Source organism: Cryptotermes secundus, unplaced genomic scaffold, assembly GCF_002891405.2.
Source record: "Cryptotermes secundus unplaced genomic scaffold, Csec_1.0 scaffold93, whole genome shotgun sequence".
NCBI lineage: Eukaryota > Metazoa > Arthropoda > Insecta > Blattodea > Kalotermitidae > Cryptotermes > Cryptotermes secundus.
Window position 1 is genome coordinate 1,287,784 of NW_019736393.1, and position 25,338 is coordinate 1,313,121.

The following is a 25,338-nucleotide window of genomic DNA, read 5'->3' on the forward strand; positions in this document are numbered from 1 at the left end:
AAGCGCCACTCCATGAAGATGAATGTGGAATGGAGGTACAGCTCCAGAATCTTGATCTTGGCATCAAATGGAGGTGAGTGGCCTACTTCACGCTCCGGCCGCTTTATCCAGGGAGAAAAAGCCAATGGTACCCATTGTATAAGAGGCTGCATAGACCGCAGAGCCAGTTAAGACGCGGTGAAGAGAAAATCTCTTTCCTTTACCTGGAATGGAACACCGATACTTAGTCCGCCTAGCCCATATTCTGTCGCTGTGTGTTTATTTAACCGGAAGGTTCATTGCCATATACATAATAACCCTCCACTTGTCGGTATCTTGAGCCAGATGAACCCAGTACTTCCCCCATGCCGTTTCTTTAAGCTCAATTTTAATATTATCCTCCCATCCACGTTTAAGTTTGTGTAATGTTTTTTCATTCAGATATTCCTGCAAAAACCTGTATGCACTCCTATCCCATGCGTTCTACACGCTATGCCCATGTCCTACTCCTTTATTTGATCATTCTGATTGCATCTGGCGAAGAGCGCAAGCTATGAAGCTCTTCCTTGTACAGTTTTCTCCAGCCTGCATGTAATTGGGTGAAGGATTTGATCTAGCAATTACACATATAAGTACAAAATAGGGATTTAGATACATTCCCTTACCCAGACGCTGTTGCTACAACGATACATGCATGTAAAATTTTTCGCTTGGGGGCGGGGTGGAGTCCAACCGGGTCCACTCGACACGGCGGCCACTGATTGGCCTATTGTAGCCTGCCTCGGGTGATTATGATGATGGAGAATTTTGTGGAATGAATATTGCCAGGGGAAACCGAAGTACTCGGAGGAAACCCTCCCCAGCGCCACTTTGTCCACCACAAATCCCACTTGACCAGACCCGGGATCGAACCGGGGCAGCCGCGGTGGAAAGCCAGCGACTAACCGCTTGAGCTATGGCGCGGCCTCCACATGCGTGTATCTGTGCTTCTAAGATTCCGGATTTGAACATATTTTTTTCTGATGCTCAAGTTGAAATAAGTTATTATTGAAATTTAATAACTGATACAAAAGCCCTTTAGGGAGCAGCAAAAAGAACAGAACATCATCATCCTCGAAGTTCACAGTATGACAAATTAGTTTAAGTAAATTAGTTTCATATTCTTGAGTTATTGTAATTCATTCGTATTTCCCGTCGCTTCCCCCGGAGCCTAGGGCAGACAGACGGTACGACTCCATGGAGGGGGATCAGCCCGTCGCCTGTAACACAGGACAGCACAAACATAATAAACGCACACACAGACATCCATGCCTTGGGTCGGATTGAAACCCACGATCGCAGTGTTTGATCGGGCGAAGACAGTTCATGCCTTAAACCGCGCCGCCATTGTGATCTGCCTCTTCGTGATAATTTGACGATGAAGGAATATAGGGCTTACTAAAGAGTACTAGTGACTTTGATATCTCATTATCAAAAAAATGTTATAAAAATTATATTCTGTATTATGTGACTCCCCCTCAAAACGGAACAAACTACATCCGAAATATTTTTTTATTCGATGTTATTTAAAGTTATCTTTATAAATGGGACACCCTGTATATAGGAATTATCGCTTTGATTCTGCGTGACAAGTACCACTTCCAGTTAGGAATAAGGGGGATTTGTAGGAAACGAAACCAATTTTGTAATGGATTTCAATCTATCAGGAAAAGAACAAGCCTGTCTGTTGATTTCATTCAGCAGTCTCTTTGTTTTTCCATACTTCCAGCTGCACTTTGCTTTACGAAAGTTGTTCCTTCTTAATGCCAAGGGATACCCGTCCCTTTCCACTTGTTTCTATGTACACTTTTCGTACAATTGTTCTGTAGTCCCAAGATTGTCTGCGGGAGCCCTCTCTTATCCCATGTTAAAGACTTGTTTCCAGAGAAGAAGTTTTAATGGCGCTTAGGACATTGAAATACATTTTTCCCAGAAGCTGCAGCGATGTTTAAAGACTCCTTTCGTTTTTCACATCATTGTATCTTATATCGCTCGTCCGAGACCCTTAATAAAAACAAAAGAGTTATACGAAAAACTTTTAAGTTTCTGTTTTCGCCTAAACGCTTCTCCTGAGGTAGGGAGGGAAAGAGGGGGGGGAGCCTAGGTACGATTTCTGTACTAATGATTATATTGATCAATTATTTATTTTTATTCTTTTTTTCCTTTAGTGTACGAGTATATCAGATTGAAATTTGGGGGTTCTTTACGGCACTAGCTGATTCATATTCGTTTGTAGAGTCTACAGTTCGATATATATATATATATTTTTTTCAATGGCTTTGAGCCCATTCAGGGCCCTGGCCTCTTATTCAGTTCCGTAATCATTTTTCACTGACGGTAGGCCTCCTTGGNACGGTAGAACTCCTTGGACGAGTGATAGGCTCGTCGCAAGGCCACTACGTACACACGAATAAACGCATACACACATTAAACATAAATGCCTTGTGTGGGATTCGAACTCAAGATCCCAGCGTCCAAGCGAGCGGAGATAGACCGCGTGGCTACTGTGACCGGCTTCACTTTGATATACACTGCTAGATAATAGGGACAAATATAAGGTTACCAAGAAACGAGACAAGTGGGACTGCACACAGTGATCAAAGCCACTCGTCTAGAGAACTGGACGTGATATCAAAGGAAAAGTTGTAAACATATACAGATCCATTTTTGGAAAGTTGTTTCTTCTATAATCTAAATATTGTGTTTAACATTTTGAGTTTACATAACAAAAACATTTTGGTAACGTTAAAGCAAAGTGGAAATTGTCATATATCTTCGCGCATAGTTGTGTTGTTATCTCGGTTACATGCTCCTGGCTGTCGATATACATATTACAGTCTCTGCTTTAGAACTCCATATTAAGAAATGTCATAAAGCAATAAGTGAATAAACGAAACAGCTGGTATTTTATTGGATGGTAATTTGCATCTTTTAAAGAGTATTGTTAGCGTTCATATTAGAAAGTAATATCGCATCGTGGCAACTAGTCTACACAGAAAATTTTAATAATATGATTATACTGTACAGAGTTGCAGTCCTGAGTCATCTTGGTGAATTGGACTGTTGCGTTTCCTGCATATCAGAAGTGAAGGTTTTCTTGAATTGGATTATGACGTTTCCCCTACCCCATTTACGATAACGTGACATGATTTTGGGTTAAGGCATGAGAAGCTACGTATTGCGTCATCCCCTCCCTTATTTGTAATTTGAAATCTAATGCCGCGCCATAGCTCAAGCGGTTAGTTGCTGGCTTCCCACCGCGGCGGCCAGGGTTCGATCCCGGGGCTGGTCAAGTGAGATTTGTGGTGGACAAAGTGGCACTGGGGCAGGTTTTCTCCGAGCACTTCGGTTTCCCCTGCCAATCTTCATTCCACCAATTGCTCCACAATCACCCTCACCTATCATCTGGGGCTGGTACAGTAGGCCAGAAGCGGCCGCAGTACAAGGGACTTAGTCCCACCCCACTAGCAATAAAAAAATTAGGAATCTCTCGGAAAGGGGGGAGGAGGCTTATATTTTAGTGATTCAGAATTAGCGTGTTCAGAGCTTACGTTTTCCCCGCAAGATTTTCGTGACTCTGGACGGACTATATTTTACCAAAAGCTTGAACACCGATGAACCGCGATCTATGTACACACTGTTCACGCTAAGTGGACGTTGCTTAGTGCTGCTTGCTGGACACGCTACGATATAATCATGGCATAACACTGACAGTTTAGTTTCCCGATGTATCTTCATGTCCACGGGCCATCTCTCTCCATCCGGTTTACTCGCGTCCATTTAAGCGAATCTATTGCTTCCAAGGGTCAGGAGTCGCGTCTCCTGTGAGAGAAGATGAAGACAGATATACAGGGTGATGCAGTAAATTGAACCAGAAACTTAAAGGCTTGTTAAGAAAGCGAAAGTAAAAGGATACAAGGACCACGACAAAATGGAAAAATTATTTCGTTTTGTGACGGTATTCCTTGAGGCGAACTGTAGTGTAGTGTTCGTAATACGAGAAATGCAGTCTGCCCATGATTTAGCAGCTGAATTGTAGTGTGTATCTGCATATTTCCCTTTTCATATATATTCCCCCCTCCTCGTTCGATAACATCGTGAAATATTATCCAGAAAGAAAGCTCTAATGGAGTCGGTTCTCTGGGGGCATTCCCTCCCGCCTCTTCTGTGAAATTCATTGCATCGACAACTTTATTAATATCCATCGGTGTTATCAGAGACAAATATTCTTGTCGGATATTGCAAAATCACGATATAACTGAAATGTGTAAATTGAAAGTAAGGGAACAACATGTAATATATCTTCTGTCATACTAAATTAAATCGAAATCATTTACTTTCTCCGGGTATGAACTTGAATAGCTCACTCGGTATAGGGACGGGTTACTGAGGGGACAGCGGGGGTTCGATTCCCAGTAGGGGCAAGAGATCTTTCTCTTCTCCACAGTATCCAGAACGGCTCCGAAGCCCACACAACATTCTATCCATTAGATATCGGCGGCTTTTCACCGGTGTAAATCAGGCGGGGCGAGTTCAAGAACGGTGGAACTATAACTCCACTCCTCCATGCGTCTTAATGGAATAATGCTTAATTAATTAAGGAGAGGGTCAAAATTACCGAATCTTTACTGTCTTTGGAGATTCAGATTGGGAACAGGCACGCTGTCAGGACCTCCCAGCTGTGTGTTTACGCAGTAAGTGCAGGACCTCGCGTCGAGGGCACAATGTAACCCAAAGGAACAATCTCGCAGCTTTCCCCTTATCCCAGCGACAGAGATAGGTTTCTTGCGTCACGGATCCTTCCCTCTCTGCTTTCGTTCGACGCACTTCGTAGAAAACCGGAATAGTTAAGCCAGTAAAGTGACTAACCAGAGCCTGGGTGACGGTGGTTCGATTTCCGGCAGATGACATATCTTCTCTTCTTCTGCACTACTTACGTCACATGAATCCGGCTCGGGATAGAATCCAGTGCCACGTTTTTGTCATCGCGGTGATGAACCTTTGGGTTCAGTATAAGTCGTGCAGCTCTTCTCATCTGATCCATGACGTTAGCAAAATATTTTAAATTTGTTACAAAGACCAGTGATTTTATTTACGAGGGAGTGATCTTTTGAATTCGAAATCCACAAATAAATCTAATCCCATATATACATCCTGAGAACCCGGACAGCTCAGTCGGTATAGCGACTGTCTACGGGCTGGACGACCAAGGTGTCGGTGTTCGAGTCCCGGTGGGACCGAGAACTTTCACTTCTCCACGTCGTCTAGACCGGCTCTGGGGTTCACCCAGCCTCCTATCCAGTTGGTGCCGGGGGTTAAAGCGGCCGGGCGTGAAGCTCACCGCTCACCTCCAACTAGTGCCGAGCTCAAGAAAACGTGGGCCTATACGTCCACTCCACAATAGGCCTTCATGGCGTAGTGCGTTATTTAAGCACTGGGACAGCTTTACCTTTCTTACACCTCCTGAGAATAGATCTCGGGGCGGGTTGGCATGAGATACATGCTGCACCCGCGACAAAGGCGCACGCGCTCTGGTCTTTATATCTGTCTGTGGCTCTACAGTCTTTTTTTCTTGGGCTTTGTCCGCTTTTTCAGTTTCTTAATCCTGTACATAGTCCGTACCGCCTCTATGGTGTAATGGTCAGAGTTCCTGGCTACAGATCCTGAGGTCCGGGTTCGATTCCCGGTGCTACCAGATTTCTTTGTGAGAAGTAGTGGGTCTTGAAAGGGGTCCACACAGCCTAGTGATGATAATTGAGGAGCTGTTTCAAAGAAATTGCGGCCCCGGTCTAGAAAACCGAGATTAACGGCCGTGGGGATCCGTTGCGCTGACCACGCGACATCCCCTATCCGCGAAAGTTGACACTAACTTCGCCGATAAGCGGCGGTCGCTCCGTCGGTATAGTTCGCTTGCGGACTAAAATCACGGAGTTTTTGTTTTTTGTATAGTCGGTAAGACTCCTTGGATGGGGGATCAGCCCATCGCAGTGCCACTACATATACACAGAACAACACAAACAGAAATAAACTCATACAGATGTCTAGTCCTTGAGAGGCATTCGAATCCACGATCCCAGCGGTCGAGCGAGCGAAGACAGGTCACGCCTGAGACCGCGCGGTCGCTGCAATGGGCACGGTTGTGGTACGGAATCATTTACTCGACATCGCGAAACATTGATGATCATTTTATAATACCATATCAAAGAGTGAGAGCGCATTAGTATACGGGCTGTGTATACACTACATCGATTGATGCGACCGACAAAGTTGTCATAGAAGAAGCTCGTTCCGAAGTAGCGAAAGTTTGTACCTCGCACTGAAATGTCCTCAGAACATCAAAGGAAAGTGACATCCACCCTCTAGGGCAGGTTTTCGCTTCCTTTTATACGTAGTTGCCACGCACTGTATTGGTTTTATTGTAATTTGTCTGCCAAGTTCTTTCAGAACAGTCACGGAATCAATAATGAACACATGAGGGGATTCATCAGCCCCTCTGCAAACGAAGGTTAGACCACCTGGCATGGCACCTGTGCTGTGTGCTGAACTGAAAACATTGACCCCTTGACCCTCTCAACTAATTGTACTGAATTTAAATGCACGTTTCTTGCGTTTTAAGAGGTAAGAATCTCATTATATCGCCTTGCAGTGTGTTTTTTTCCCCCTTGGCACTACAGCCCCAGTGGGCCTAGGCCTACCTCCATGAACTTCTCCGTTCACTTCGGTTTTTCTAGATGTTAGACGAACCCACGATCCAGGCTTCCGAGCCAGCGAAGACAGTGCATGCCCAGAGACCGCTTGGCTACCGTGACTGTCTTGCAGTGTGTTTACCTCTCTGTCATAAATTAGAATCTATTTTTTTTAATTTCAAGGCTCCCAATCGGCTCACAGATGGCGGTGAGGTTGTCAGCCTTACGCGCCGGCCGCCCTTTACCCCCAGGAAAATTCTTGGTATTCATTTCTGTTAGAGGCTGAGTCGACCCCAGGTCCATAGTGCGGCTGGAAGGATTAGGGCAATCGAAAAATCCAGTGAGCTCATCAGAAATCAAACCTGCGACCTTCCGGCTTGTAGCATAGTGGCTCAACCGAATACGCTACCGCGTGTCCCTGAACGATCTGCTCCCCTCTGTTATAAGGAAACAACTGTTGAACATCTCCGTACAACTCCCGTTGAATTCTCTCTTACGTGAACATTGACAAGTTAAGAAGAGGCCTTCGATGTCTCTATCTCATCTGTCTCTACAATTTATTCTGTTCTGTAATCTCGAATTCGTACGAGTGGAATGCCACTACATTCCGGTATATTGTTGATTATACTTGCAGGAGACTGTGGCCATGTTCTGTATGCCCCGTGTTTCCGTTTCTACATTTCTTCCTACAAAATAATTGGCTGATTTCAAAGTTCTGTGATTGGCCTGTAATTTACCGGTTCTCTCTATACCGCCCCGCATTTGTTCCATTATTCCTTGTCATGGGTTCCTGGATGCGTTCCGTCTGTGCAACATCGTAACAAGAGGTTCTTTGAGATGAATCAGTCGACAAATTGCATCAGGTTTAGATCTTCGCTTTATCTAAATTACTAACCCCATTGGGCATAGTCCTCGTTCACAAAATGTTCCACTTTAATATTGTCACGTGTCCGCGGTTCTATGACTAATAATAATGATTTCTGGATTGTATGATTGGATTTATTAACACCTTAGTTTACAGTCTCCCTTAATCGCAATCAGTTATACCGCAATCGCTAATCCACATAATTCGCTTATCATTAGGACACTCTCCATTCACGTCCTTGTACTGTCAACTCCTGGCAGCTTCGGAATTCGCTTGTCTTATAACTATTTTGCACGGACCCAACGGAAAACACGTGTCATGTTTTATCAGGAATTCATTTTTACCGCTCCTAGCGATAGATTTCCTACGTTTCCGCGTATTGTTGTACACATTACCCATCAACTGGTTATTTATCAAGATTCTATCTTCGCGGTAACGTGTTTATCGATCCGTTACCTAGCAATGGATATACATGTTACAGTATTTTAATGGCGATGCCATAGCACAAGAGGTTAGTGGCCGGCTTCCCACCGCGGTAATCTGAGTCCGATGTTAGATATTTTGGGATTTTTTTGTGGTGAAAGTGGCGCTTTGGTAGGTTTCTTTTTCTGAGTACTTCATTTTTCCCTGCCAATTCTCATTCCAGCGGCTGCTCCACATTTGTTACCCCGTATACTTGTATAATAATATGAGAATGTGTAACTGACTTCAGCCTCGATTTCTTCTCTCCACGTAACATTAAATGTATGCAGACAAGTTTGAATGGGCTAGTCAAGAGCCGAAACCGAAATTAACGGCACCCTCTATCCCCTGAAGTTAGCACTAACTTCGCCGACAAGCGCCGGTCGCTCGGTCGGTATAGTTCGCTTGCGGACTAAAACCACGAAGTTTTTTTTTCTGCGTCTCATTAGTGGAAGAAAAACGGTGAACATTTATACCACACACTGGACTCTAAGCAGAGTCTCTGTATACTGTCTACCAGAACAGTCCGCCATGCAACCACCGATATCAGCGTTAAATAAATTACGTAAGTTAATTCGGTACAGTGGCACGTGTTGATGCCTCCGTGGGGTACGTAGTTCACAGCACTTGGGCAGATAATTGCTATGTTTCCCTCTAACCGATTCACAGTCCGAGCAGCCGTTGCCTGCAGAATCAATCATCGAACAACTACATCACACACTATAACTGTCTGATTGATTCATGAAGCCCTATCAGTTATCCATGTTGTCGATCGTATCTCCGATGATGAATGATTGACGAAGGCATTTAAAAGAGTTAAATGCTCTTGAGATCATTTTTCTTCATCACATATTCTGCGTGGAACCAACAAACTGACGTGAAGTCGTAGTGTGGATGGTAGCCTTACTTCGTGTTCAGGAGGTCCCAGGTTCGAATCTACAGCACGGAACAATCAGTCATTCAGACTGCATGTTCTCATGGTTTTCATCGGATCCTCCAGGCAGGACCTCGAATCAGGCCACAATTACTTCTGTGGCTTTAAAATTAATTATATGCTAATCATTTTAATATTATCTGCTATAAGCTCGAATTTCAGGCGTGTTTCTTCCCTCTACCCCAAATACTGCTTCTTAGAAAAAAAAATGAGTCCGCTGATACTCCGGTGCCTAAGAATAAATATGCAGAAGATGATTGTGGGGAGCTCTGATAGCTAATTCTAACTATATTGTGACATGTAAAGCCATTGCTAGGGAACGCGTCGACAAACACGTTTCCATGGAGATAGATTCTTGGAAACCAACTCGTTACAGAACACATTACCATGGATACGAGTGAGCAACAAACATTTCGTTGGATATGGAGGACAGAATTGAGTTCAGATCGGTACCCATTGCCTGGGGGTATAACTGGGCCACCCTGTTCCTTGGGAATATAAATACGGTGACCTGGACCTCCAGATTGGTGGAGTCTCGAATCCGAGGCCGTAAAATATGGTCATGAGTCCCGCGGGACTCGGACCTGAGAATGACTGCGCTGGCGAGAACCAGCAGCAATTGTAAACTATAGCCGCAGGTGTTCAATAGGGAAATAAAAGTTCTGGTCGTGGGTCTCAAGGGGCTTATCGCCAAGAGTCGATAGTCTGTGAACCACCAGTCGTAAAGTAACTTTGACTTTGAGTTTTACTTAAGTTCAGATTAGTAGAAGACCGACTAAAAGAGAATTCAGTCGTAGTTCAGGTCAGAAGAGAGAGAGACCAGAAGCCAGGAGAAAACGGAGCAGAATGCAGTCAGTTGTACTTCAGATCAGAATAGAAAGAGTTCAGAACAGATTAGAATTGAGCTCAGGAGTTACTATGAGTTATGGTAGTTTGTTGTGATTGCGAGTGATTTTACAAGGAGTGATCAATAAATCCAGTTACCAGTCCAGTCCCGTTATTATTAGTCACTACCATAAAACGTGACAAAATGTTTCTGGAGCTTACCCAGCGTCCTATCCAGTGGGTTACATGGGTTCTTTCCCCAGGGGTAAAGCGGCCGGGGCGTTAATCTGACCTCTCACCTCCAACTAGTGCAGAGGTTAAGAAAATGTGGATCTATACACCCAGTCCCCCATACGTCTTTTTGGCGTAGTGCTTAATTATTTCAGAACAGGGACAAATTTACCTTTACCTTCATGCATCCCTATTCCTGAGGTGCAGAATGCACGTAGTTTTAGCTCTAAAGACTTTCGGCGTGGTGCTTAGACACAGCGGTTCCCGATCAGTTTGTCTGAGCCTTAGCATTTGTCTTGTATTCAGGAATGCCCGGTTAAATGATGAAAAGGGAATATATTTTCAAGAGTGACTTGTTTCGTGTCTTTCCTAACGCTTCTGGGCAGATTTCATGATTACGTGGCCTGGCAGTAAAGTTCCTGTACTGGTATAAAAGAGAAATAAAAATACAAGGAAATGAAGAATTGTTTAGTTTCTTTTCAAAGTAATCTACACAAACTTGAATACATTTGTTGAATCCTGTAAAAGTTTTTGAAAACAGTCAGCAAGGGTCCCAAATGAACAGCGTCCAATTCGACAATCACGTGTTTCTTCGTGTGTTCAGCATCCAGAAACCTCTTTCCGTTGAGGGCAGTTTCACCTTAGGAAAGCGACAACCCAATCAAGGAAATTTGGAAAGTTTTGATGAGTCTGGATTTGAAGACCTGTCATCACGTGAGTCTCCGTTGCTTCTACTCGTCCTTCAGTCTGCGTGGGATCATCTGCTAAAAAAATCTCCGCGGCCTGTAGTCCGCAAGAGAAGTATACCGCCTGAGCGACCGTCGCTTGTCGGTGAAGTTAGTGCCAACTTTAGCGGATAGAGGATGTCGCGTAGTCAGCGCAACGAATCCCCACGGCCGTTAATCTCGGGTTTCTAGACCGGAACCGCTATTTCATTGAAATAGCTCCTCAGTTATCCTCACGAGGCTGGATGGACCCCCATTCAGACTTACTACTCAGAAAATATGGTAGCGCCAGGAATCGAACCCGGGACCTCTGGATCTGTAGCCAGGAACTCTGACCACTAGACCACAGAGGCGGTCAGTCATCTCGTTACTGATGTTTAATTCATCTGCCATAATTCTCAGAATCCATCGATGATCTCGTGTCACCATGTCACGGATATTTGCGATTGTTTCTGCATTTTGAGAGGTTGAAGGCGTTCGCTCTTTGGGTCATGCTGAAGATATTGACACATGTCTTTAAATGCTTTAAACCATTCAGACATACTCTTACATTTAGGGCTTCATTACCATAGACTTTTATAACATTTCAGAAGTTACTGTTGGCGTTTTACCCAGTTTAAGACAAAATTTGGAATTCACTCTTTTCACCATGGCTAAAAACGTGACAGAAATTAAAAATACAACGAACTGACTGAGCTCCTACACATGAACTGTCAGTGACTGGACATCCTGACCCCTGCCATGTGTTCGAAAGGGGCAGAACTGCACTTAAATAGCAGTAGTTCGTTTCAGCGCCACCTGATGTGAATGCTGCGGCAGCACCAGTCCGGGAACTTAATTGCCAGACCACGTATACCTTAAATAGACCGTGGCCTCTCCGCTCCCAGTCCCTGCCAATGGACAGTTAATGATTTACTTACCGCTCGATGCCACATGAACTGTGTAAGTGACCTAAGTCCATTAAATAAACCACAAATGAATCAGTTATCCACTGTAGGACGTTACTTGTTTGTTTGTTTCTTAATTTATTTAACAGGACTGTCTCACTTGCATGTATAGTGTCTAATTTGACCGAGATTCTGAATGTTGAATTAGAAATAAAGTGGTTGTCGCCTGTCTAAAGGCACTATTCCAAAATTTAAACTGCGTAATGAGGAGCTTCAAAAATTGTATTCCTCGCCAAATACAAGCATAGTTAGAATTATCGGGTCAAGGAGGATGAGATGGGCGGGCATGTAGCACTAAAGGGGGAGGGAGAAGAGGAATGCACGTAGGATATTGGTGGGAAAGTCAGAAGGAAAGAGACCGCTACGAAGACCAAGACGTAGGTGGGTGGAGCGATATTAAAGTAGATCTTAGAGAGATAGGATGGGATGGTATGAATTGGATTGATCTGGCTTAGGATAGTGACCAGTCGATGGCTGTAGTGAACATAATAATGAACCTTTAGGTTCCATAAAATGCTGGGAAATTCTTGAGTAGCTGCACAATTGGCGGCTTACCAAGAAGGGCGCAGTTCCATGAAGTTAGTTATTCCACAAGTTAATGAAGTCCAGGAAGAGGCTGTGTCATGGTGACATGTGTCTTGGCAGGGATTCATCCCCGGGACCCCGAGAATAGAAAGGGTATGTCCCTATGTTTCTGTAAACTGACTATGAATTGCTTGTCTGTGTGTACATCGATATATGAAGTGGAGTAATTCGGCACTCTTTGAGATATTGACCCCAAAAGAGGGCGGAATATGAGAACGGGTTTTCGCTTAGTCATAATATCGTAGTTTAAGGAATGTAAGACAAAAAATACGAATTCGTATGACAACAAAGAAACAGGTTATCGCTGAGAATGTTGATATTAAAGAAACTTGTTTGTCGTGTCGCGTTTCACCCCACTGTCATTTGCAGTCGGAAGGAAGCTTTCAATCACAGCACATACAAAGGAGTGAAAGCAAGCAGTCTTACGAATAAATCACTTCGGCGTCCTACAAAACCGACAGTAAAAGGAAACTGTAACAAAAGGAAGACATAGGTATTATGCGAGGAGAAGAGAATAAAATTTATTCCTGAAATTGAAATAAAAAGGTAGACCATAGTTTGGCAACCAGTGGCCTGTCGGTTCAGCAAGTGTACGAATGAAGTAGGAAGTTTGCAAATGGTGTGACTTCAGTGGAAGATGCTCCTCGTCCGGGTCAGGCACATCGAGTTGTGACTCCAGAGAACACTTCAGCAGTTGAAGCCATAGTGAGGGAAAACCGCCGAGTGACATTGAATGAAATTGCAGCAAGTTTAAACATTAGAGGTACGCCACGCGGTGCATGAGGGGTTGCGCGGACTACCAAAAGAATTTTTTTCTAGAGGAATTCATGCACTTTGTAAGCGCTGGCGGACTTGTATTGAGCGTGGGGGAGATCATATTGAAAAGTGATACAGCTTTGTACCACTTGTGCACAATAAATAATACTCAAAAAATTTAAGGTTTTCATTTGACTCGCCTACGTATTTTGCTTCTTTCAAAACTAGGCCCATGTATTAATAGCTCAGCTGGCGTTAGTGACATTTTGTAAGGTACTTACTTACTTACTTACTCATGGAGCTGAGCCCTTCTGAAGGAGCCGCCAATTCTGCAGCTACTCAAGAATTTCCCAGCATTTTATGGAACCCAAAGGTTCATTACCGTCTTCACAAGAGCGCACCACTGGTCCCTATCCTGAGCCAGATCAATCCAATCCAATCCATACCATCCCATCCGAAAATGTTCTTTTTGTATGATGTTTTTTTATTCTCTCTATGGACTCACTAAATTACTCCAGACTGTCAGAGTGGAGTACCAATCTCTACGGTTGTCCATGGCGGCTTATCCAGCATATTCTCACCTACCCTCTACATAAGGTCCGCGCCATAGCTCAAGTGGTTAGTCGCTGGCTTCCCACCGCGGCGGCCCGGGTCTGGTCAAGTGGGATTTGTGGTGGACAAAGTGGCGCTGGGGCAGGTTTTCTCCGAGTACTTCGGTTTCCCCTGCCAATCTTCATTCCACCAATTGCTCCACAATCACCCTCACCTGTCATCTGGGCCGCAGTACAAGGGACATACAGGGTCCATCCGTGTCTTCCATTCATAACCTGGGCATACGCTTTGTTGTCAGTCCAACGCGAACTGACCACTCATTATCCGAAACAGTTCATCCCCAGAAGATTTCACGTGGCGCGTGACTTGAACCCAGAGGGATCTTCCACCTGTTACATGGGGGCACTCCACTGGAACAGGGTTCGTGTCGGCGCAGCGTCGCTACGCGCATTGCACGGGGTTAAAGCAGGAAGCGACGCCTGCTCGCCCGCTGTTCGCTCCGAGACGTCCGTGCATAACGACGGCCCCCAACATCAGTACATGTCGGTGCAGATGCGTGAATCTGTAGGACGCAAAGTGCTTCGTGGAGTTAAGTGTATCTGCCCTTAGGACTTTAACGTAAGTACCGGACACTTCTCTCTTCCTCAGTACAACTGCAGCTTGTTTCTCTCATAAATTTGAACCGAAAACGTGAAAACAAATAACTTTGTTAAACCAATACAAATGAATGAGGTAGAAGGAGAAAATTGACATAAGAGCGGTAAATTCTGCCTCAGATCAGTCAGTGTTCGCGGTGAAATGGATTTCCGTAGTCCATGTTCCCAAAATTGTTCTTCCGTCTTATCCCCTTTAACTAGAACTCGCAGATAATCTAAGTAGCAAGTGTCTAGCTTCGAGATTACAGCAATTAACTGTATGTCACTTTCTGTGTAATTCAGTTCGCAAGACTTATGTCAGTGACACGCGAATATATGTACGGCAGATTAAGAGTGTTACTCCAAACGCAGTTGGTATGAGAATGAGCCGCGAACGGAGAAGCATCACAGTAGACGCAGCTCTGTAACGTGACAGTTGAAATGCTTATGCGATGTGTTGGTGAGCGAAACAGAGCGAGCGGTAATATTATTAAAGTGTAGTTGTAAGAATTTAGCCGGTCACAGTGGCCGCGCGGTCTGAGGCATGTCTTCGCACTCTCTCTCGAACCCTGGGATCGTGGGTTCATATCCAACTCGAGGCATGAATATCTGTATGCTTTTATTGTGTCTTTGTGTTGTTCTGTGTGTAGGTAGCGGCCTTGCGACTGGCTGATTCACCGTCCAAGGATTTATACCGACTCTGTATAGGATTAAGAAATTGAAAAAGCGGCCAAGATCTAACAAAAGGATTGTAGAGCTATAGATAGATAGTTGTAAGAATTTAGCAGGAGACTGAAAGATAATATGAATGGAACAGTGAGCAATGTCAACAGTGTTCGGAAGTATTTCAATTGGTGCAATTTATAATAACCGTAATGAAAGAAATACGATATGCAGAGCAAGGAATAGAAGATAAGGTAAACTGGAGTGAAAAGCAAAGGAGTGAAAGATAGGGTAAATTGGGGTGAATAGGAGGAAATATCTTTAAGAGTTATTTGTAGGAAAATTCATCCATTGATATTATCTTACGTGATATTATGCAGTAGCTCACTTTCACTTGGAAGAAAAGCGAGATATTCAAAATTACGAGGATAAGAACAAATAATAATTATGGGTGAAATGATAAGCAGTAACATAGTGAATGAGGCCGAATTAATGATAAGCACTTGTGCTGTCGAAGCTGGATTGTAGTCGATAAATAAAAGGAGCTGTAATAACATCGCAGTTTTTACGTCATTTTTAGAGTAACGAGTAATTATTTTACATTTATTCTTATATGTACTGTGTCTTACTTAATCCACTGTGCTTCTTAGAGATTTTCTTTTGCGTCTTTACATGCCTGCTGTCAGTGTAGCGATCTATCATAATCTAGACGGTTGTCAGTGAAGTTAAGTTAATGTGAGCGCTGATGGTTATGGTCCGTGAACTGTCGAAGTTCGCAGTGCTCCATCAGCGGTTCGTACGAATGTTTCTGTAGAAGTTCCTTGCGTCAGAATTATCGTATGGCTCGGTGTAACGTTTCCACGCTGTTCTGTGTCGCCGTCATTAACATCTTCGTAATATACGAATATACTCTTATATACGTAATATATTTTTCATCAAACATGATAACACGAATGTAATGCTGTGTAGTCTGGTAAAGGTCTGCCGACGTTTCGGAGGATTATATTCCGTTCGTTTTCAGGATCGAAGAGTAATCACGCCCCTGTTTCTTGCCTATTTCTTGCTCTGTTATTGTTTCGGGTACTCTTAACGCTGAGGCCACACAAGCGCACAAAATGCGTCCGTTGTAACGAACGTCGTGACGTCCATTGTAGAAATAAACAAGAGAGATGAATGCTACGCTTTCTTCTGGCTCCATTGCAGACAGAAAACTACGCCCCGCATTCTGTAACTGTTTGTTGTCCTTAGCAACGTCATAAAGTACGTTCGTTACAACGGACGCATTTTGTGCGCTCGTGTGGCCCCAGCCTAAGTCGTATTATTCAATTATATGTACACCATCAATAATGCAACAACGATATTTAAAATAAAAGACACCTAAAATATGCTCTTCATTAAAAGTGTAGTTTTTATATTTTAATATGTTATTAAATGTTATAAAATGTCATTAAGACACTGCATGTATATCGTATACACTAAAAGTTACTATTAAATACTCTAGAATGTCTTTAATTTATATCATATGTTCTTCTAATTTGCAACACGTTTCGACCGCACATAGGCCTTCATCAGGCAAACTTTTAATTGGTGAGGAGACTGTCCGCTTGTCTTCTGTGCTCTCCAGCACGTCATTTTTTTTTTGTTTTAAAGTACAAAAATTAAACTTTTAGTGAAGAACATATTTTAGGTGTATTTTATTTTATTTACTTTAAATATCATTGTTGCATTATTGAGGGTGTACATATAATTGAATAATATCTCAATGCAACAGGATGCTGGAATATATCTTTAGTCGTGTTTCCTATATCTAAGATTTTCAATAGATTTGCTACTTGTTCAACAAGCCCGTCACTAGCTCAGTACAGCGTCTCACGGTAAAATGATCGATGAATGTTGAATTGGAAAGGATGTGAAAGGAAGCGGGCTTGGTCAGTTTCAAGTTACTACACCGGCATTCGCTTGGAGGGACTGAGAAAAACCACGAAAGACCTAAGGTAATATTGTCGGATGTTCCGTCTGAGGTTCCACCCACTGCCTACAGATTGCAAATCAGAGGTTACTTGTGGTCTTAGGATTGATTTGCAGAAACTGAGGAACCGATTAGCCTGTTACTGATTGACAATGGAATTTCGGAGTATTCGGGGAGAAGTCTGAGGCGGGGGCTGAGGGTAGGCCATGCCCGAACCGAAAGTGTTATATCTCTTCATAACCACTGCTTTGAGAACCCCAAATCCACCTACATAGGATTTTCACCTTTACAGAAAAGCCTCAGAAATGTGTTAGACGTACAAAATTGCATGCGTACATGAGAGAGAGCTTCATAATTGTGTAAACATAGAATTTTATAATACGTACGTGTACCAGAATTTATTGCAAATGTAAAAGCTCATTTGAAAACTCGCTTTCTGTAAAAATGTAGCCTGTCAGTGACGTAATGGCATAATCAGGTGATACGTTGCAAACAAGGACCATGTATATATAAAGGTAAAGTTGTCCCCGGCCGGTCACGGTAGCCGAGCGGTCTAAGGCATGTACGGTCTTCGTTCGCTTAGAAACCGGGATCGTGGGTTCGAATCCCACTCAGAGCATGGATGTTTAGTTTGTGTGTGTGCGCATTTTTCTGTGTTTGTGTACAGGTAAAGGCCTTGCGACGAGCTGATCACCCGCCTAAGGAGTCCTACCGAATGTGTAAGATCTAGAAAAGCCGAAGTGAACGGAGAAGTTCATGGAGGTAGGCCTAGGCCCACTGGGGCTGTAGTGCCAAGGGGGAAAAAAAGTTGTCCCCGTGCTTAATTTATTAAGCACTACGCTATGAAGACGTAGGGGGGAGTGGATGTATAGATCCATGTTTTCTTGACCACGGTACTAGTTGGAGGTGAGTGGTCAGTGTCACGCCCCGGTCGCTTTACACCTGGGAAGAGCCCATTTTCTCATTAGATAGGAGGTTGGGTGGGCCCCAGAGCCGATCTGGACAATGCGGAGAAGAGGAAATTCTTGACTCTACAGGGACTGGAACTCCGACTCCTCGGTCGTTCAGCCCGTAGTCAGTCGTTATGCCGACCGCGCTATCCCGGCTGCGTGTGTGAAAGAGATCTCCGTTTCCTTTTGCAGAAATTGTTTCCGCTGTTTATAGCTCCTTTGCACCGTGTTGATGTAGTGGGGTTTCTTCAGATGTATACAACACAGGGTCTGTTTTATTCCAATTGAATTTATTCCATGTTTCCTTTTGATATTTCGCCTTTCATTCAGTCGGTTCTTGGATTTCATGGCCGACTGCCAACAACGTAGCATATGTTTTTCTGTAAGGCATTCAATCAGGAGATGTTTACAAGTCACACCATTTTATTCCTGATTCACGAACTTAAAAGGTTCTTTCACGGTGATAATAGAATGTCTCTAAAATACGTTCATTCTTTCAACGATCTTTTTATATTTGTGTTGTATTTAAACCTTGAATGAATATTACACAGAGGTACTGTATCGTCTTCACTCGTATTATCTATTCAGAGAATGTACCAACCAACACCTTGGCTTTAGTCCGCAAGCGAACTATACCGACCGAGCGACCGTCGCTTGTCGGCAAAGTCAATGCCAACTTTAGCGGATAGAGGGTTTCGCGTGGTCAGCGCAACGGATTTCCACGACCGTTAATTTCGATTTTCTAGATCGGAGCCTCTATTTCCTTGAAATATCTCCTCAATTATCCTCACGAGGCTGAGTGAACCTAGTTCCGGACCCACTACTTCTTAGAAAATCTGGTAATGGCGGGAATCGAACCCCGGACCTCTTGATCAGTAGCCAGGAACTCTGACCACTAGACCACAGAGGCTATGTACTTATATCAGTAAATAATATATAAATAAACTACTCTTAAATACGCATGTATTGTATGTATTTTCAACAACAAATTGATTAACTTAACAGGAACCAGATTACGTCTCCGCTACAAAGCCCAACCGGTTAATGCTGTTTAGGGAAACAGTCGCTGTTTATTATGAGAACCATACGGAACACACAGATACACTGTGTGGGCAGAATGCAGAGGTTTAGTATGTTCAGTCCGTACCTCACAGGAAACATTACGTCTCCGCTACAAAGCCCAACCGGTTAATGCTGTTTAGGGAAACAGTCGCTGTTTATTGTGAGAACCGTGCCAAACACGCAGGTACACTGTGTGGGCAGAATGCAGAATTTTTGCATGTTGAAGGAAGTGACGTATATAGTAACGATAGAGTTTAACGGGTTAATGAATGAACCGGAAGTGAATTCCGTTGCCTTTCAGATTCATATTTATTTTTGCAAAGTTGTTGGCACTGCTTGTAGTAAGAAATTCTCTTTGTTGTAATTCCTGATTGAACTCATGTCCGTAGTGTGTCTCATTTAGGTTACTACTTGTAACTTTTCAGAACAAATCCTAATTTCACACTAGGAGAAGTGAACTTTAGTGGCACGTACATCGTGGGTTGTAACCCATATCCAAATGCAGTAAGAACTCAAAGTAGGCAGAGCACTTCCCGGACACAGAGCATAAATGCGAAAAATTCAAGGCACTGTGGCCATTTTGAAGAAAAGACGGAAGAAACATGGATATTTGGCGACGTTTCTAGATGCAATTGGGATTTAACAAGGAAGGATTTCCCATAAGTGAGCAGCATACTAGTCCAGACAATATACTTTCCGAAAATCGTGTAAATTTTACCGTCAACAGAACATATAACGTACCTTCAAGATGAAGACAAACTGGATACTACTGTAAAGCGTGAAGGTATCCGTGTAACTGGCCGTGGAGGCCCATAGGGTTGTGAGATGTTGAGGTTCCCACATTTTCTAGACAGTCTGTTCATAGATGGCGGTAAGGTTGTCAGCCTTACGCTCCGGCCGCCCTTTATCACCAAGAATACTTCTGGCACTCATTTCTGTTCGAGTCTGAGTCGACTCCAGGGCCATAGTGCGGCTGGAAGGATTAGGTAAATTTAAAAGAAAATCCGCTTCTTTGGGATTCGATTCTACAACCTTCCGGCATGTAGCATTAGTGCCTCAACCAACTACGCAACCGCGTGAGATACTACTATATCTCTGTTATTTGTTTATTATACGAAGCTGCACGCTACATGTTTCGACCTCTTGGAGGTCATCATCAGGCGAATTACGAGAAAAACTAAATACTTGAATTGCGTTGTCTTAATATGGATCCGTCAGAGGAGACGTGAGCGGTCAAACGGAGCGGCGCTGGGAACTGAAGAACCAGAGGACGAAACGTCAGAGACAAGGGAGTAGTTAGGTCCCATCGTCTGGAAGAAATTATTTCAGAGTGACTGCAATTGTAATTGTGAGGGAGTTATCCAGTAATACAACTTCGTCAAATTCTGAAGCCATAATTTCTTGTCGCGTTACGAGGAGACGTGACAATATGAAAATATAAACAAATTTAATTAAAAATTTTTATATGGTATTTATGTTATTATTATTATTGAGGACAGACCTTATGCACGAAGGTTATATTCTTAATCTTTGAATAGGTACGTTGGTACCCATGTACTAAAATATACGGCGTCAAATCCCAGAAAACTGTGGTCGAAATACTTACCGCTTTAATATCCGTAGATTTTGCATTCGCCTGTACGGATTAAACAAATATGAGAACTGCCAAATTCTGGTTTAAATCTCCTGGCTTATATTAATTTGTCAATTAATTGATTTGTTAATTTACTTGGATTAGTATAATTTGTATTGTCCGTAACTGACAATTATTTGAGAGATTACACACCGTCACATTGCTAACTGGCAGCGGGGCATTGCATAATTGTAATATTTACAGATCTACAGACGCTATGGCAGAACTTGTGGTGGAATATCTCTGTATGCAGATGGACTCGGTATTACCAGTCTGAACGGTGAGTGCGTTTTGCATGAGGGTCCTCATGTTTGTTTTCGGCGATCCTTGGGGTAATTGGGGATGAGAAGGCAAACACAAACTCCAACTGTGGGACTAATCTAATGTCTTTCCCGTGGGGTAAAGCAGCCGAAGCGTGAACTTGGGAGTTAATTGTACGCGACAGGCACAACTTTCTTTCTGGACTATTGGTTTAATAGTCGGTGTGTTTAATAAGTTTTAGTACCATAGAGTTTATTTACAGTGACAAATTCTCACTATATTTTAATATATTTTCACGTGATTGAATGACTATAGACGGGGTTCTGATTGGTAATCGGATTTATTGAACACCCACAGAACGTAACTACAAATAACTACGACAGTCTCACCGAGTTACACACTCCAAAGATCACCTTAACAACAGCACACATAAAGTGTTCTCAGTCTTCTGTGCAGTATAATACAGGGTGAATCGTATAGAACCGGCCCGATGAATTTGCTAATAATTCCGCAGGTGATGCATATAACCGCTCACAATTACGACATAATATTCCGTGGGCTGTGCTGAGTCGAATGGTGTGCGCATGATCCGGCAAGTGGCAGCCCTTATGCTCCAAGGTCAAGGACAATCCCGAAACGTGTCTGCAGTGCGCAGGCGACAGTCATGGAGTTCACTGTTGAACAACGAGCGTTTCTAGTGCTTACTTGAAAACGGCGGATACTTTCAACACCTGCTCTGATCACGGCACACAATCCAAGATAAGATATGTGTAAATTACTTTAATATCTGTGTGGTATATTTTATATTACACTTCATTTCGTCGGGCCGGTTCTATATGAATCACCCTGTATATTGGATATTTGAACCTCGACGTCTCACAACCCTATGGGCCTCCACGGCCTGTTACAGGGATAAATTTACTTTTACTTTATATGAATTAATATACAAGACGGATGTTACTGTCTCTTGATACTGCTTCAAGACTCGTTATTTAACCATTTGTCCACAGGAGTGCAGCTATGAATCGCTTTTTAAGATATCACATTATAACAAGTGTAGTAGTGAAGGAAAGGAAACTATATAGTCATACTTCATTCATTCATTCATTCATTCATTCATCAATGGTCCTACAGCCCCTTGTTGGGCCCTCGCCTCTTCTTCAGTATCTTAATCATTTTTAAACAGACGGTAGGACTTCTTGAACGAGTGATCAGCCCGTCGCAAGGCTGCTACCTAAACACAGGACAACACAAGCACAGAATAAACGCAAACACAGACATCCATGCCTCTAGTGGGATTCGAACCCACGATCCCAGCATTCGAGCGAGCCTTAGACCGCGCGGCCACTGTGATCGGCGGGTATTAAGAGTGCAGATAATAAAATTACCTTTATTTTTTCTTTAAGGTTTATTTTGATTTGATGTGTTACTAGCGAACAATAGCCAGCTGAGCTGAGTCGACCTTAAAAGCATTAACCAGGAAAGTGTATTGGCCTCTGAAAAGATTATGAAATCCTGGTTCGTGTTCGGATATGCGGATGCATAGCAACGTCCTGCTTGGAAGCTGTGGATCTGTGTGATGTATCGTAGTCATTTTTCACCCACGGAATATGGAACGAAGCGCTGAAAGTCTGTTGTTAACTGAAGCTGTCTGTAAAGCGACCCGATGCAAGTCTTGTAATTACACGCGGTACAGCAGTGGACATCAAAAGGGCATCATTTGCGATGTCGTAACACGTCTGAAACCGTTGTAGTCAGTCTGTACTAGAATCTCTTACACCATGTCAGCACGAGGTTAATCTTATTTTGTATGCATCACTCAAGGAAACGTCAGAAAGATTTCCATTAAACTTTAATATCTCATCCATCATCCGCTCCCCGCCTTCCAACAGGGGTGCCCAAACCGGCCTTGTTGTCCTAGTTAGTTCGGCGGACCGACGGCCTCTGGTCAATCATTGTGGTTAAATGGTTAGCACTCTTAGTTAGTTATTTTAGTTTGAGGCCACTCCGTACGTCGGCCACTAATTGGCCTGTTGTACCAGCCCCGGGTGAGAGATGTTGATGGATGTGTAGCAGTCGGTGCAGTGTGAATTGGTAACTTTGCAATTGGCCTCTGAGCTGTTAAATTTGCAATCAAATAAACAGAAATTGTAAGATTTGAGGCTTTCACGGCGGTGACTATGAAGAAAGCAGTCTTCTGGGATTTGGCACCGTGTATATGTGGTGTTAACCGACGTTTCGGAGGAACGTATCGNAATTGAATTCAATTATTATTATTATTTTCTCGTGGGGTGAGACTGAGTCCACTTGCTACTGCTGCCACTGTTTGGCCTATTGTACCAGCCCCGCAAGATAGATAATGAGTGTGTACCTGTCGGTGGAATGAGAATTGGCAGGGGAAACCGAAGTACTCGGAGAAAACCACACAAATCCCATATGAACTAACCCGGGCAGCCACGGGAAGCCGGCGCTGCCCACACGTGACTGAGCTGACTGTGAACTTCTTGATGTCTGTATGGACAGATGTGTACTGCTGAGGAGTCAGCGCTCTGGTTTCGCATTCGAGAGGTCCAGGTTTCAAATCTTGATCCTGAGAACGGTTCTCCTGACTGAGGTTTTGCGTGGTTTACTTCAGTCTTTCCAGGCAACAATCAAGTCATCACCACGTTCTTACTCGCGGTCTCTGATTCATTATTCTTATATCATTCGACTCTATAAAACCTGGGAAGTTGTAACAGCGTCGTTAAATAAACGAGATACAAGATAAAGTTGTCGCTGTTTCATTTGTTTCTTTCTGGTCCGTCACAGTAACAATATCATGAAAAATTAAACAGTTCCGTCCAGCGTGACTAGTAAAGATTTTTCTTATTTCAATCTTTCATCCCTTACATGTTTCGGTCTTTACAGACCATCCTCAGGGGGACATCAGTACAATCGGAAGCCACTATTACAGTGTGTTTTTGAATGCTAGAATATATATACGTGTAGGCCTACATATGAAGTTGATAAAATACGCAATGGACATAAAATCTAATGTTTTAACAATTACAGCGGCTGTCTTAATATGTCAAAATATTTACAATTAGTTTGTTAAGATTTCTGTTGAAAATTGTAAACCAAGTTGGTTCGTATCTTTTTTATTATTTCTTCTCATGAAGGGGGCCAAACGTGTGCTCTGTGCTTAACTAAATAAACACTAGTCCCTAAAGGAGTATGGGGGAGTGGATGTACAGATCTACATTTTCTTTACTTCGGCATTGGTTGGAGGTGAGCGGTCAGCTTCACGCCCAGGCCGCTTTCCTCCCGGAGAAAGAGCTCCTGTACCCATTGGATAGGAGGTTGGGAGGACCCCAGAGCCGCTCTGGACGACGTGGAGAAGAGAAAATTCTTTCTCCTACAGGAGCTCGAACTCCAGCCTCTCTGATATGTTGGGTTTTTGGACTTTATCCATTGTCCTGGTTTTAAGATAACAAAATAAAAACACGACGTTTCGGAAACTGGATCTGTTTCCGTCCTCAGGTGAAGGAAAACACCTATTCAGTTGTGTCCGATAGAAAGAGCTAGCCTCAATCACTGGACTTCACCTGAGGACGGAAACAGATCCAGTTTCCGAAACGTCGTGTTTTTATTTTGTTATCTTAAAAACCAGGACGATGGATAAAGTCCAAAAACCCAACATATCAGTGTGTTATACACCATCGTCAGAATCCTATAGTAACTTCCAGCCTCTCTGTCATCCAGCCCATAGCCAGTGCTATAACTACTACCTTATGCTAAATAAACGAGGTATCAAGGAATAGATAGTGCTGACACCTGATTACTGCTATATACGAACTCTTTTACCTCTTTTAATGAACATACTCCATATGAAAAATTATTTCAGATCAAAATGATAAAGTTTAATAAGACACGGAGCATATATTCTATATCTTGTTCGGTTATCTGTGTACAGTGGGCCATTTTAGATAACATTTTTGAAATTAGATTCGAATTTATATTAAAGTAGCCTTTTTTTACATTTCATCGAAGCCAATGAAGATATTTGCGAAGTGAAACGTCCATTCCGGCCTTCAGGCATACAAAGGTGTATGACTTCCTAATTTGCAATAATTTCATGCATAGTCGGATAATGTAGTCTAGAATGTAGCGTCATGTATTTGCTGAGATTTCGTGTAAATAGACCGCCTCTGTGGTCTAGTGATCAGAGTTTCTGGCTACGGATCCAGAGGTCCGGGTTCGATTCCCGGCGCTACCAGATTTTCTGAGATGTAGTGGGTCTAGAACGGGGTCCGCTCAGCCTCGTAATGATAATTGAGGAGCTATTTCAAGAAAATAAAGGCTCCGGTCTAGAAAACCGAAATTACCGGCCGTAGGGATTCGTTGCCCTGACCACGCGACACCCTCTATCCTCTAAAGTTGACACTAACTTCGCCGACAAGCGGCGGTCGCTCTGTCGGTAGAGTTCGCTTGAGGACTAGAACCACAGTTTTCTGGTAAATATACCGCCTCTGTTTACAGAGTCGAAGAGTAAGTGAAGCAGCCAGCAAGGCGAGTCATACCTACTGCACGCTTCTTTTAC

General features: G+C 43.2%; 1 protein-coding gene across 5 annotated transcripts in view; it reads left to right on the plus strand.

Moving 5' to 3' along the window:
* LOC111869778 (protein O-linked-mannose beta-1,2-N-acetylglucosaminyltransferase 1) overlaps nucleotides 1-25,338 on the plus strand; it is a 420,171-nt gene that overhangs the window by 271,527 nt on the left and 123,306 nt on the right. The window contains exon 1 of one of the 5 annotated variants that reach the window (XM_023861536.2): nucleotides 14,093-14,204. The exons of the other annotated variants lie outside the window; for them this stretch is intronic. The gene's annotated coding sequence lies outside the window, so the exon portion shown is untranslated. Of the gene's footprint in view, nucleotides 1-14,092; nucleotides 14,205-25,338 lie in introns of those variants that run through there. 5 annotated transcript variants of the gene reach the window in all.